We start from the raw sequence: 16,018 nt of genomic DNA, 5'->3' as shown, positions 1-16,018 counted from the left end.
AATATTTGATGTTTTTAAAAATCTGTTCAACATAGCAACGAGATTATTGTTTAATGGTGAGGTAGTGTGTTGTGTGTCGTGCGGCCTAAACATTTGCATTGTAAACACACTAGAGGCCACATTTATTGCTTGATCTCCATTAAATTTGGTTAGAAGATTTGTCCTAATGATATCTTGGACGAGTTTGAAAATGGTTCTGGTTGGTTAAAAAACATGGCCGCCATGGGGCGGGGCATTTAACCTTATATGGCTTTATTAAAACCTTGTTAACACTCTAGACGTGACATTAATTGTCCGATCATCACTAAACTTGAACAGAAGGTTTGTCCAAATGATCATATATTGGACAAGTTTAAAAATGGTTCCGTTGGCCAGCAAAACATTGCCGCCAGGGGGTGGGGTAGTTTTCCATTATATGACTTTAGTAAAACCTTGTTGACAAACTAGAGGCCTAGTTAATTTTCAAATTTTCATAAAACTTAGTCAGAATATTTGTCGAAATGATATCTTGGTTGAGTTTGAAATGGTTTCGGTTGGTTGAAAAACATGGCCGCCAGGATCATTTTTCCTTATAATTGTTTTGGTAAAAACTTGTAAACACTCTTAAAGTCACATGTATGGTCCATTCTTCATGAAACTTGGTCAGATCGTTTATGTTAATGATATCCTGGATGATTTCGAAAATGGTTCCGGTCTGTTGAAAAATATGACCACAGCGGGTCGGCAATTTATCCTTATATGTCTATAGTAAAAGCTTGTTAGCTTTTTTAAAATTACATTTATAGTTCACTCTTCTGAAACTTTGTCAGAACTTTATTTTGTTCTAATGATATATTGGGCTGCACAGAATGTGTCAGTTCCTTTGTATCTCAGGTTAGCCAATTCGGGCCTTTCAGGCCTTCTTGCAGTCTCCACACTAACTTTAAGCCCGCCAGCCCGGGACTGATGAAATGTTATTCGGGCTACTAAAAATTAATAATTTATATTAGTTTTGTTGACCCCAGCTTAATTCTACTATGTGAATATGTTGTTTCCTTTTGTGCCGTGCTGTACCGTTTTGGCAATTGGTTCCTTGCCATAAATAAATGACCACGAAGGTGTGTATGATAGAAGTGCAAAACTGTTTCACTTCTTTATATTATATAGTCGGGCTATTGCATTTTTTGTCTGTTTCAGATAAAGCTTCATAATTCGGGCTAGTGGTTTAAATATATTACCGTGAAGACTGTTCTTGTTTGTTATATTCTGTGAGACTTTCAGTATGTTTGAGTATTTTAAATGATAAGTATTTGACTGGCAATTATTTGTTTTTATAATAATATTGAAAACATGAATTATTAATCCCATATTGGTCCTTAATTTTTATCTTAATTGATGTAACTATTGTTTAAATAAGTTCCTTTACATAGTAAATACAATAAACATAATATCCCTCCCCAGTTAATTCTGTTCAGCTAAATGGTATTGCAAGGCTTGAAGCTCAATAGAAGATTTATAATACCTATTGAAAGGTTACTAAAATGAAAATAACTTTCAAATTACAAATACTTTTGTTTGTATGCCCCCAGTAGGGTGGAATATGGCAGTTTTACTGTTCATCCAATTGTCTGTGAAGCGAACTATTTCTAAATTTGTTAAGTGCTTGATTTAAAATATGTAATTACCACTAAGTGTAGATGTAAAATGACACAATTTTCAATCGAAGTTATGCAAATGTTCCTGAATTATTTGCACATGCACTAAACCATGGCAGATTTGCAAAGCCTCTGACAAAGCATTAGATGGTTTACGTGGGTAATGTCTTTGACATATCTTTCTTTTCTTTTTTATTTGAGACATCTTCAGAAACAACGATAATTATTTGTAAAAATGGTTGAGTGTATGAGTGCGCATTTGTGTGTCTGTTATTGTATGTGTGTGTGTGTTCGGGTTTGTACAGACAGTAACTACATCATTCAGCATCCAATTTTAAAATTAATAATTACAAAAGACCATCATAAGGAGGCGGTGTTTAACATGTAACACCTGTCTACCTTACTTAAAGGTCAAGGGCACACTTACAGGTCCAAGGTAAAATTTGTCCAAACTGTTACTTTGTCATTAATTGAGCAATAACTGACAACAAATGTTCACCAGTTTGTGTTAAGACCCATGTTCCCGGCCCAAAGTCAGACTAAGAGGTCAATGGTCAATCCAAACTGATACTTCAATTCAGGGGTGGCGAAATCAAATGTCCGAGTTGCCCGAGTCGGACATTTGCTTGTCCGGGCAACTGATTTTTTTCAATTAAGTTGTCCGTGGACAACCAGTCGGGTTGAGAAATACAAAAAAATAGATTGTATTAAAGCCTTTATTAAGTTTTACAAAACCGGATGTTTACACCCGATAACATTGTCAGTGCTATTTGCGGAGCAATCGAGCTAAAATATGGGCACTCTCCTGCACAGTGGTCTCGCTTATTCTATAAGCATGATAAGAGACCGGGACCCAGTTGTTCGTACACTAGGTTATTTAAATCCCTGGGTTAGCGCTAACCACGGGATAAAGTTATCCAAGCTGGGTAACTAACCAGGCTGGATAAATGCGTTGCTGGAAATATATTCAGGCTGGATAACTATCCATGTTGGGTAAATTTATCCACTGGTTAACCGTTACACATATCACATTATCCATTGTAAAAGCAATATGGCCGACATGTCGTCAAGCTATAAATAGGACAGCATATTCTGGGAAAAAGATTTAATACCATTATACAATCGCAAATTTAAAATCAGTTATATTCAATCCAGTAAATGTTTAAAGATCATTAAAACAAGTATGTATTTTATTCATTGTATTTGGCATTTTTCGTGATTCTGTAAATAAATTGCGAGTGATAACGTGTATAATTAACCTTTAACGCGATCATGAGTGTAAAGAATGCGAATTATTTCGAACCTACCACTTGTAAAGCATGCATGATATATAAGCATGGAATGCTTTGTTGAAGTTTCGATATTTCCGCCATTTAAATTACAAATTATTTTAACATTTTCATTTGAACCGATATCGATTCCGCATTTCATCGTCATATAACACAACATTCAAAGATTTTTGGCGATTCTTACGTGGATTACGATACAAATAAAATCGGCTATTTTGTTTGTTTACATGGATACATTTTAACCAACCTTTAGACCAGGGTTAAATTTATCCAGACAAAACGCTGGATAAATTTAACCAAAATGATGCAACAACACTTAACCAAAAAATTAACCCTTGGTTAAATTCATCCGGCATTTATCCCAGGGTTAAAATTTACCCAGGTTTCGGACAACTGGGTCCAGGAGGCTAGCATGCCGCATTTTCAACATTCGGCCCGTCTGTTTAATAGGCAGTGTACAGACTGGTTTGCTCGTTCATTCCGTACCTAAATGTTGAACGTTCGTCTTAAATTTTAAAATGCATTATTAATACCAAAGGGGAGGTATAAAACCCAGGAAATGTCCGGAAAACCCAGAGTGTGTCACATCGCTCCTACCTAACTAAATTTCTAGACTCACTAACGTCGGGACGTTGGGACGTGAAAAGCGGAAAGCCGAGTTTGATTACGTACAGTTCCGTTGATTGGGTGAAGTGTTCCGTTTAAATCAACTACAATTTATATTAAAGTTGAACAAAGAAGGTAAAATAGTCATTATGTATAAAAAACATATATATAATGTATAATTTGAACATTACATTTCCTGGCTTATTTCATCTGCAAAAATGAAAATTATATATTGAAATAATGTTTTAAAACACCGCTGTGGTTTTAACCGAGTTGAATGGTAGAACTCACTACATACAATTACGACTGACTTATAACATCATGACGTATTTTCAGGTGAGTTTATGAAGCAATATTATACATTTAAAGCAAAATCACACTACTTCCTAAAGTACAACTTACTCGCGTTTGCGTGATTAGTTTTCCAATTTTATAATTCAAACCTGAAACTAAAAAAGACAGGAAGAAAATTCATTCAAATTCAACTGACATGGATGTAAAGACCGAAAGATTATGTTGAGATAAAACACCAAATAACAGGTAAACAGGAAAAAATAGTTGTCCCTCACAAAGAAATGAGATACACGGTAGATTTGCTGCAGCCAATACACAACTCATAGTGACACATATTTGTAATTGAAAAAAACACACCATAGAAACGTCATTATAACCATCATGTTTCTTGATATTACTTGTTCTATCGGCAGTGCTCGACATTAAAGGTAGTCCGACTGTCCGGGACAACCAAATTGCTAGTCCGGACAAGTAAATAAAGAATTTGCTAGTCCGACGGGACAAGTGGTCATTATAATTGTATAAATTAGAATAAATGCCTTTAAAGCCATTATTTCTGTGGAGATATCACTCAACTTTATTATATTTTGTATACGTTTAATCGTCGAAGCCCGAGATATTCTGATAGTTCCATGTGATACATGTACTACACTGTACTGTTCACAAGGGAAGCAACCCTTAACATTTTTTTCTTTGCCAAGATAACAAGAATATTCTCCCTTGTAAAGAATATGCATTTTACGACACCGGTACACACCGATCTTACAGACAATTAACGAAGTGACGTCCTCTCTATGTATAGAAAGTTTTTTTTTAAATATCAGTGAAGTACTGTACATATACATCACTTTTAACATTTTCTGATTGATGTTGGCAACACACAAGTTTTTGTCAGGTATTATGGCTTTGTATAATGTTTAAAAATCAATAATCTTGAGTTTTCCTGTTATTCTAGTCAGTTCTTTTTGTATTGAAATTGCCTACAATTATGTTTACATGTATTTTGAACGATTCAAGTCTTTATGATTTGAGCATTTTGTATTATTTCATTATTTTCTAAGTACTGAGCAGAATAAGATATAATGGTCAGGACAAGTTGCTTTTTGGTCAGGACAAGTGAAATTATGGTCTACTTGTCCGACTGGACAAGTGGCTTCAAAAGTTAATATCGAGGCCTGTATCGCCCGTAATGAAACAAACATCTAATAAGATACTTCGCTTCATATTACGTTTAGCGAATTATGCTGATGAATGTACGCTGTTTAATAAGTGCGTATTATGGATGAACTAACAGATTCGAGTCCAATATCAATTATAAATAACGTTAATATCAAGTTGCATCTGCAGGAAATTATTGTATCGTTAAAACAAGGCCGGTCATTTTAGGCATGTGGCCAATTGCAATTTAATTAGACACAAGACAAAAACACGACACACACTGGGGTCACCGCATTAACATGGCAAATGCAAAGCAACGCATAGCCTGAGGTTTAGATCCGGTTTAAGGGCGCCGAAACATTACACTTTGCCAAAAGAAAAAAAATCCTTCAACAGCAAAACACTACTTAACCTAATTGCATGACAATTTCAATCAAACTACAATAAAAGAGAATACGCTTAATTTGATTAAACTATTCAACTACTCAATGGTTGTATGTTCACCAGAGCAACATAACTGTAACTTTCTAAGGCACAATGAAATGAAACAAAAACAACGTCGCATGTTTTTAATAAAATAATAAGTTAACTCCAGAAATAAGATCATGATGGAAAATAGTCAAATTACCCGCTGTCTTTTCCTTATTGCTCTCACGACAACAAAAGCCATCATATATACTATTTACCCTCAATATAAGATATAAATCAAAATCATTCGTAGGCACTTATCAGGATCCTCTTTACAAAGGTACCATTATAATTAATATCGAATTAATAAAACTGTTTTCTCTAAATCACTTTTACCTTTTCCGGGTTTTCCATTAGGCATTTTTGTGTGCGAAAACAAAACTATAAGAAGACGGACTTTGACCGCAATTCACAGACCGACCCCGACCCTGCCATACAATATGTTTACATCGTTAGAAGCTTTGGAGGCTCTTCTTTCCAACGGTACCATTATAATTCATATCGGACGAATAATAATTCATTTATAACCATTTTTACCTTTTCCGGGTTTTACCTAAAAGAATTCCGGGTTTTCCGGACATTTCCGGGTTTTATACCTTCACATACCAAATGTTGGCTAAATTCTAGCATCATTTTTTTCTCATGTTATTCCATACAAATTCGAGCATTGCCGGATAGTTACTTTGCATATGGAAATGGCTGTCATTAAAATTCAGAAGTGTTTGTCGGATTACACATTTACTTATACTCATTTGAGAATAAAACAAAACGTTTACAGTTGTGTGTAATTCATTCAACGAGTCTTTGTTAAAACGCTTAACGTGATGAAAAAATGTTTTGACAATATTACGCATGAAATGCACAATTTCCACGAGGATTACACCGTTGCCATCATCAGTTTTCTAAGAAACTGGCCACTATTTTATCTGATTAGAATGGTACACGTGTAGGTATAACAATAAATGCGTTTATAATTTATATAAACATTAAGTTTAACGGACAAGTGTAGTTCAGCAACGGACAAATTAAATTTCCTAAATTGTTGTCCGTGGACAAGTATAGTTTTTTGAGATTTCGCCACCCCTGCTTCAATAGTAATTATGCACTTCTTAAATAATTTGCCAAATATGTTTAACAGTTACATGTAGAAACCTCTTTCATGTTCCCTTAAAGGTTAAGGTAACACTTAGATGTCAGTTGTCGTATTTGAGCATTATACAGCTTGGCGAAACTTAAAAATTGTCACACATAAGGCATGTTTCCCTAATAATAATTACAGCGTATTATTTTCAGGTTTGCAGAAATGATATATTTTGATGTTAAATAGATCATGTGTTATTGCTAATTTAAACAAAGTCATTTCAACATGCACTTTCAGCTAAGTAACCAGTTTATGTGCTTTGCATAATAATAGTGTGTTCATGTCAACTTGTCAGTGTTATAGTTTATTGTACGTGTATTTCATATTCATTTTTATTCACTTGTTTGAGAAATGGCTGAAATAAGGAAAAATCAGACTTAATCCAAAGCATAAATTTGTCTACCAAAAATGGACTGAATACAATTTTACATTTATGCTAACTTGGCAGTAATAAAAAGCTTGATGGGAGTGTCAAGGTCACAAAGATGGCTTGGGACAGCTCTGGTTTGTTTACACCCCTTTTCAGTGTTTACATCCTGTATGTCAAGTAATAATTACTCTACCTTATTATTGCACATAGCTTTTTAAAGGAGTTTATGGAAAAGGGGTTTTATCCTCTGTATAACACTTGCTTTTTTCTTAACATTTTGTTATGTATTTCATTTTCATTTTATGTGATTCAATTGATAGATGGAATTAACAAATTCCAAAGCAGGGTATTTATCATACAAAGAAACATGATATTCCCGTGGTAACTAAATGTACATTTATAATGATATAAAAATTTAACATTTCGTAACCATATCAGCTATAATCTCTTTTCAACCAAATAAAACTTTACTGCCATGTCATGTGGTGAATTAAAAAATAACATTTTTTTGGTGTTAATATGATACCATTAACAACTCTGCAATATAATTTTGATATCACATACCACATCAATTATGTTAATTCTTTTAGGACAGGTGGCTTTATTTCAGTTGGATAGCATATATTCAGGTGTTCAGTAGCCAGGTAGGTGCCTTGCATATCATTAAAAGCGGGATAGCATCTTAAAATGTCACATACAAATGAAATATCACTTTTCACATAGTTTATAGTCACAATGAAACATGTTTGTCTATATTTGTGTATTTGGTATTGCAGGGTATGTTTGTATCACCTGTAGTGATAGCTCTATTCTGTTTACCCTCTGTATACAAAAAACGATCTTAATGAGAAAAGACAGAAACAAACATGTACCGGTATTATTTCTGTAATGCTTTTCTATAATGGACAAAAAAATCTTGATATAATACTCTTAATTATGCCCCCCTTCGAAGAAGAGGGGGTATATTGCTTTGCACATGTCAGTCGGTCGGTCTGTCGATCGGTCTGTCGGTCGGTCCGTCCACCAGGTGGTTTCCGGATGATAACTCAAGAACGCTTGGGCCTAGGATCATGAAACTTCATAGGTACATTGATCATGACTCGCAGATGACCCCTATTGATTTTGAGGTCACTAGGTCAAAGGTCAAGGTCACGGTGACCCGAAATAGTAAAATTGTTTCCGGATGATAAACTCAAGAACGCTTAGGCCTAGGATCATAAAACTTGATAGGTAGATTGATCATGACTCGCAGATGACCCTTATTGATTTTCAGGTCACTAGGTCAAAGGTCAAGGTCACAGTGACCTGAAATAGTAAAATGGTTTCCGGATGATAACTCAAGAACACTTAGGCCTAGGATCATGAAACTTGATAGGTAGATTGATCATGACTCGCAGATGACCCCTATTGATTATCAGGTCACTAGGTCAAAGGTCAAGGTTACAGTGACCCGAAATAGTAAAATGGTTTCCGGATGATAACTCAAGAACGCTTATGCCTAGGATCATGAAACTTCGTAGGTAGATTGATAATGGCTGGCAGATGACCCCTATTGATTTTCAGGTCACTAGGTCAAAGGTCAAGGTCACGGTTACCCGAAATAGTAAAATGTTTTCCGGATGATAACTCAAGAACGCTTATGCCTAGGATCATGAAACTTGATAGGTTGATTGATCATGACTCGCATTTGACCCCTATTGATTTTCAGGTCAGTATATCAAAGGTCAAGGTCACGGGGACCTGAAATAGTAAAATGGTTGATTTTGAGGTCACTAGGTCAAAGGTCAAGGTCATGGTGACCCAAAATAGTAAAATGGTTTCCGGATGATAACTCAAGAACGCTTATGTCTAGATCATGAAATTCATAGGTACATTGATCATGACTGGCTGATGACCCCTATCGATTTTGAGGTCACTAGGTCAAAGGTCAAGTTCACGGTGACCTGAAATAATAAAATGGTTTCTGGATGATAACTGAAGAACGTTTATTCCTGGGATCATGAAACTTAATAGGTAGATTGATCATTACTTACAGATGACCCCTATTGATTTTCAGGTCACTAGGTCAAAAGTCAAGGTCACGGTGACCCGAAATAGTAAAATTGTTTCCGGATGATAACTCAAGAACGCTTTTGGCTAGGATCATGAAACTTCAAAGGTACATTGATCATGACTGGCAGATGACCCCTATTGATTATCAGGTCACTAGGTCAAAGGTCAAGGTCAGAGTGACAAAAAACATATTCACACAATGGCTGTCACTACAACTGAGAGCCCATATGGGGGGCATGCATGTTTTACAAACAGACCTTGTTTTCTTTTTTGTTTGTATTCAGTGTACTGTCCGATCTTCATGAAACTTGGTAAGAAGATTCATCCCCATAATATCTTGGAAGAGTTTAAAAATAATGCCGGTTGGTTGAAAAACATGGCTGCCATGGGGCGGGGCATTTTTCCTTATATGGCTATAGATAAACCTTGTTAACACTCTGCAGGCTACATTTATTTTCCGATCATCATGAAACTTGGTCAATAGATTTGTCCCAATAATACCTTGCTATCTCAGGTGAGCGTCTTTGGGCCTTTCAGGCCCTCTTGTCTTATTTTTAGTTCGACTATTATATACGAAATAAATATAGTGGAGCAATCCTACTCACCACGTCGTTAGTGTTCCCGTTTAGCGTAAGCGTGAGCGTGCAAATGTTTAAGCTTGCGTACCACCCCAAATATTTTCAATGTCCCTTGACATAATTGCTTTCATATCATGCATACTTCTTTACCAACATGACCCCAACCTATAAACAAGAGCAGACAACTCTTTCAAGCATTTTGTAATAATTATGGCCCTTTTTCCATTTAGAATATGCATATTATTGATAAATCTATGTTCAAGTTTGCGTACCATCCCAAATATTTTCAATGTCCCTTGACATATTGCTTTCATATTTTGCATACTTCTTTACCAACATGGACCCAACCTATAAGCAAGAGCAGACAACTGTATCAAGCATTTTGTAAGAATATTGGCCCTTTTTTCACTTAGAATATGCATATTATTGATAAATCTATGTTAAAGTTTGCGTACCACCTCAAATATTTTCAATGTCTCTTGACATATTGCTTTCATATTTTGCAAACTTCTTTACCAACATGACCCTAGTCTATAAACTAAAGCAGACAACTATATCAAGCATTTTGTAAGAATTATGGCCCTTTTTTGTCTTAGTAACTGAATATTTTTTGTTATATTTTGTTTTTAGATCCACTTGACTTCTAAAGTATCAAAGCTATTGCTTTCAAACTTCAAATATTTTCTTACTATCATGAGGGTACTGTACCTGCCAAGTTCAATTTGACCTTGACTTTTGAATGACCTTGACTTTGAAGGTCAAGAGTACAATTTAGTTAAATTGCCATAGCATCTTTATTTATGATCAGATTTTATTAATACTTTGTCAAAACAACACTTACCTGAATGCCGCAATGGATTCCACCCAAACAATACCCCACGCCCAAACCCAGAATCCCTGCCCCCCCCCCTCCCGCGCCTCCCCCCCAAAATATTTTTTTTCCTTTTTTTATTTTTTAAAAGATTATCTTATAAATAACCACACCCTACATTATACCCCCTCACAACCACCCCCCTTACCCTCCCCCCCCCCCCATTTTATTTATTTTTTTTAAATTTTTTTTTTTAAAGATCGTCTTATAAGTTACCCCACCCCACATTAAACCCCCCTCTCGCCCCCCCCCCCCCCCCCCCCCCCCCCGATCTTATCTTTCTCTTGATTTCATGATTATATGTGCCTGTGAGATTTGTCAGACCAACTCTCTGTATGCAATAATGATTATGATGAAGGTGGTAGTGGCGGTTACTTGCCTTTTTCATGAATACATTGCTAATTACATCCCGTGAGATTTGTCAGACCAACTCTATGTATGCAATAATAATGATGATAACGGTGGTGTAGGTGGTGACTTGTCTTTCTCTTGATAACATGATTATAAGTGCCTGTGAGATTTGTCAGAACAACACTATGTGTCCAATAATTATGTTGATGAAGGTGGCTGTGGTAATGACTTGATATGTCTGTGAGATATGAATACCAAAGTCTTCGTTTTACATAACATGAATTTTATGTAAAAGTGGTGGTTCTGCATAAATTCTACATGTTCTTTGCAAATGATGACCTCCACAAAGTTGTTCCAGGAGTACCATATTGCCTGACAATCTTTTGTTTTATTGTTAACTTAAAGTGTACTAAATTCTAGCATGCCACTATCAGTGTGGCCATACCACGTGGTTTGTGACGTCATTTTGGCTAGCACGCTAAGTAGAAATTTGTCAACATTGGCCCCGCTTAGAATTTTCAAATCCACGTAAGTATCTTATTATTTACTCTTTTTTGACGAAATAAATCGCAGGCTAAGGGAAAAGTTGCGCACTATTCCCGGTTATATAAATATTTGTCACCAGATGAGTAGTTTAGTCTATCATTCGAGGCAAATTCCTAGGTTTTACGTTACAATGCACGCAAGCACGACAAGCACATTTGAAATCGTTCAAAATATCTGTTTTATATTCCTTTTTGCAGTGAACCAATATGTGCGGACGTGATTAATTCCATATAAAATGTGTTTTGTCCGAAAAAATTACCTGAAAACACCACTTAATGACATTTCTAATGTACATCAACACTTTGGCTAACACGACAAGCAACGAAATTCAAGGCAAGCACGGCAAGTCGATATTCGGCTAGAGCGACTAGTTGTTATTAATTATGTTTCTGAAGCGATGTTATTGTTTCATTAGAAATTAAAACTATTAAAAATGTTATAATTCCATTTTCATATAGTCACTCGCGGATAACAGGCTTATAAGTCGTGTTTATTTCATATTATGCCGTAAATTGACCTCCGATGCATTTAGATTCCAACCCAAACTATTGTTAAAACTTTCAGGCACTTCTTCTATACAACATCGAAAAAGAATGTGTACAAACTCGTTGGTCAATATAACGTCGATGGCAAAGGTGAAGATGAACCAAACATCAAGAGCTCTTCCGATATTCGGTAATTTTGTTTGTCCGTAAAGCTTATTTAGTCGTGCACAAACTGTTATTATGGAAATACATGTAATATGTCCATTCGGAATATTTTAAGTAAAATTTAAAAGAAAAAACACATGTTATTTCAACTGAAGTAATGTATTTATTTCAATATTAGTGACCACGAGTTTGACAACCCGGGGAGACTGCGCGTGAAACCGAAGGCAAAAGAGGCCAAGATGGACTCGAGTCGAAATGCCGTTGCCAGGGAAACTTTAGGTGTACGGTGGGACTGTGCGAGGAGAAACGAACGCAAGTTATTGCCTACGTACAGACTTGGACTAGACGTGGAAGAAATTTGATAAGAAACCGCCTTTCTGAAGAATTCCGTGTTTAAGGAGCTTGACTTGAGCGAGATATAAATAATTATTTATGTGCATAGTGTGTTATGCCGTATTTAAGTTAATTATGTCGTGTTCTGAGAAAACTGGGCATAATGCTTGTGCGCAAATTTGTCATCCCAGATTAGCCCGTGCAGTGCGCACAGACTAATCAGGGACGACATTTTCTGCTTTTATGGAATTTTTCGTTTAAATAATGTCTCTTCTTAGCGAAAATCTGGTTTAGGCGGAAAATGTCGTCCCTTATAAGCCTGTGCTGACTTCATAGGCAAATCTGGGACGACACTTTACGCACATGCATAATGCCCAGTTTTCTCAGTACACGACACAATTGTGCTGAATATTTATCTCACTCAAATAAATCCTAATGGTATGTGTTTATCGTCGCCTTTGTGAATCCGATCATAATTGCTTGCAAATAATTAATTGAAGCTTTGAACAGCATTGATTCAAACGTTGTTTTAATATCTCTATTTTTTTCCAAAACTGTACAATATTTAAACTGCCCCAATTTAATACTCCATTTTATATTTCGGCATTAAGCATTGTGTGTCACATAGATAATTGAGAAATTTTGGATAAAAGCAAAGTATAATATTACACAAATGCTCAATTGTCTTTGCTTTTTACGTTTGATTTGCTCAATGCAGTTAACGAACAACGAAGATTGCTCAAGATTTTGTTTCAGAAATTAACACAACGCAGTGTATGTTTTATTAATAATTTTAATTAATGAAACAATGTTAAATGGCATCATGGAATCACATGTAAATCATAATATAAATCACAATTGCTATAACATAACAAGTTAACATCGTGGTAAAAACAGATACGATTCACATGTTAATTATGCTTGAGATCTGATTATAAAGCATTAATCACAATTATAAAATTACATTTTAATCACAATACAAATCACAACTGCTATAATATAACAGTAGCATTAACAAAACATAAAAAACAATAAAAAGTACAATAAAAAGTAAAAAAAACGCAACAAGTAAACATCGTGGTATAAGCAGATACGTATCAAATGTTAATTATGCTTGAGATCTGATGATTATGCCTTTATCGCAACAATTCAATCACGGGTAAATCACAATAAATCACAAATAAATCACAAACAGGTAAAACCACTGTATACACATCATTTGTGCTTTTGCCCATAGTGCCTATACAGTGAACTTATATGTTTATAGGCGGCTTTGCACACATGGCAAACGTGTGTTTTTTCCTCGCTGTGTGTTTTGAGATGTTCTCGGAGATGAGCCCGTGTTGTGGCCTTGTGGTTGCATATCTCGCACTCGATCTCTCGAGTGCGCTGTTCTCGGGCCGAGTGGGCATCTAAATCTACTTTGGTTGCGAATTCTTTTCCACAATAAAGGCAAAGATAGTTTTTCCGTCACCGTGTACATTGCACCTGTAATCATTCATAAGCATAATAAGCACATGTATCCTACACGTACACTCTTTGCTACTTATTTACAATAATTAACTAGTTAATGATTTGGGAAATGTGTATCTTATACATCTATAACGCTTTTTGGTTAAGACTGTTTATCACAGCTTTCTAAAGATAATGTTTATGTAGTGAAACTGCAATGTACATGTAATTCGAAATGTTTAGAATCGCAAGTAAAATAAGACAGCCGACTGTGATTTTTCTACTGACTAAAAGCGCTATTTGATAATGACCTGTGTCTTTGTAATTGTTGTCTTGATGAAAACCCAACGCCGCAACAGTTAAAGGGTAACATCCAAGCGTGTGTTCTTTCATGGTAAACCAAATAGCGCCTGTGCTTGTACCTCTCTGGCGCATATGGCACAAATATATCGCTCTTCGGTCGTCATCATGTGTATCTAAAACATCAAATATGTTAAATGAAATAAATACTTATGCATTTGTTATTATGTATTCACCGTGCTGTCACCATTAGAGTATTATAATCATATGATGTATTTGTCATGTGTGTTACCGTTTCAAATATTTCATCTACTTAGCCATAAATAATTACAAGATAACGGCGCATTACTAAATCTACATTTTACAACAATTTAAAACATTGTTAACAACAGTATTGTTTAATCCTTGCAATGGCCTTAACAGTTGGAAAGAACATGGACTTAACCTACAGTAGGATTAATCGAAAGCCAAGCTAACTGCAACTCAGATCGATATATTACTTGTTATTAATCTATGTGTGCATTGGGTATTGCTTTATCAAAACGTACATCACTATGCTACTAATCAAATATTACTTATGTAATCCTACCAAAATACAAGTGCTAATATACGTCAGCATCTGTCACTTAAGGATAAAACGATCAAAGGAACATGTGTTGATATGTTGCGTCAAATGTAGCATTTTATATCAATAAGATCGGCTTATTTTCGACCTGAAATGGCCCACATGTCGGCCGGGGTGACTAGAAGCCTATTCATGTCACCCTTGGGTGACTTCAAGCCGACGCTAGTCATCACCTGGTGACTATAATCGGCGTCTAGTCACCCCGGTTGACAAAAGTCATCCTAGTGTGACATGAATCGGCTTCTAGTCACCCCCGGATGACTTGTGGGCCATTTCAGGTCGAAAATGACACAATAAGCATCAGTTCGTTTTAACGATAGTTGAGTTATTGTGGACTGTTCATAAAAATCAAAAATTTAATTGAAACCTGACTTCAGAAGGGTGTGTCAGACATTCGCCACATTTAGTTGGAACTTTTTTCAGACATATAGTATCTCTGTTACATTCCGAGGATTGTTCTCGGTGAAAGTTTCAAATTTGTTTATAGCACTTGTGCAAGACAGCATCGCAGTTATTGTCCGACATTATATTTTTGTGTTTACTGTGCCGGACCAAGAAAATGTTTTGAAATTCTAATTAAATTTGTGTGTAATACAACAACAATAACATCGCTTCAGAAACATAATTAATAACAACTGATCGTTCTAGCCGAATATCGACTTGCCGTGCTTGCCTTGAATTTCGTTGCTTGTCGTGTTAGCCAAAGTGTTGATGTACATTAAAATTGTCATGAAGTGGTGTTTTCAGGTAATTTTTTCGGACAAAACACATTTTATATGGAATTAATCACGTTCGCACATATTGGTTCACTGCAAAAAGGAATATAAAACAGATATTTTGGACGATTTAAAATGTGCTTGTCGTGCTTGCGTGCATTGTAACGTAAAAACTAGGAATTTGCCTCGAATGATAGACTAAACTACTCATCTGGTGACAAATATTTATATAACCGGGAATAGTGCTCAACTTTTCCCTTAGCCTGCGATTTATTTCGTCAAAAAAGAGTAAATAATAAGATACTTACGTGGATTTGAAATTTCTAAGCGGGGCCAATGTTGACAAATTTCTACTTAGCGTGCTAGCCAAAATGACGTCACAAACCAAGTGGTATGGCCACACTGACTATACTTCTTTGAAGTAATTTGAGCAAATTTCTCACTGTTAAGTAATGCATACATTGTTTAAGGTACATTATAATTTCACATTTTGTAGGACCTAGTGGACTTCAATATGTATGATCTACGTATGCTGCCACAATGTAAAGGTAACAATCACTGGGTTTTGCTGGTTGCAAGTGTTA

At 35.6% G+C, this 16,018-nt stretch overlaps 1 long non-coding RNA gene across 1 annotated transcript; it reads right to left on the bottom strand.

The window, feature by feature from the left end:
• Positions 1 to 13,238: 13,238 nt before the first annotated feature.
• On the bottom strand, positions 13,239 to 15,808 carry LOC127870503 (uncharacterized). The gene is made up of 3 exons (XR_008044855.1): positions 15,743 to 15,808; positions 14,105 to 14,269; positions 13,239 to 13,829 (listed from the first exon to the last, which is right to left on the bottom strand). It is a non-coding gene; the product is annotated as an uncharacterized LOC127870503 (long non-coding RNA).
• Positions 15,809 to 16,018: the final 210 nt, after the last annotated feature.

This window comes from Dreissena polymorpha, chromosome 2, assembly GCF_020536995.1.
Source record: "Dreissena polymorpha isolate Duluth1 chromosome 2, UMN_Dpol_1.0, whole genome shotgun sequence".
NCBI classification, from domain to species: Eukaryota; Metazoa; Mollusca; class Bivalvia; order Myida; family Dreissenidae; genus Dreissena; species Dreissena polymorpha.
Note: the sequence above shows the minus strand (reverse complement) of the source record. Positions and strands in the feature narration are given on the sequence as shown.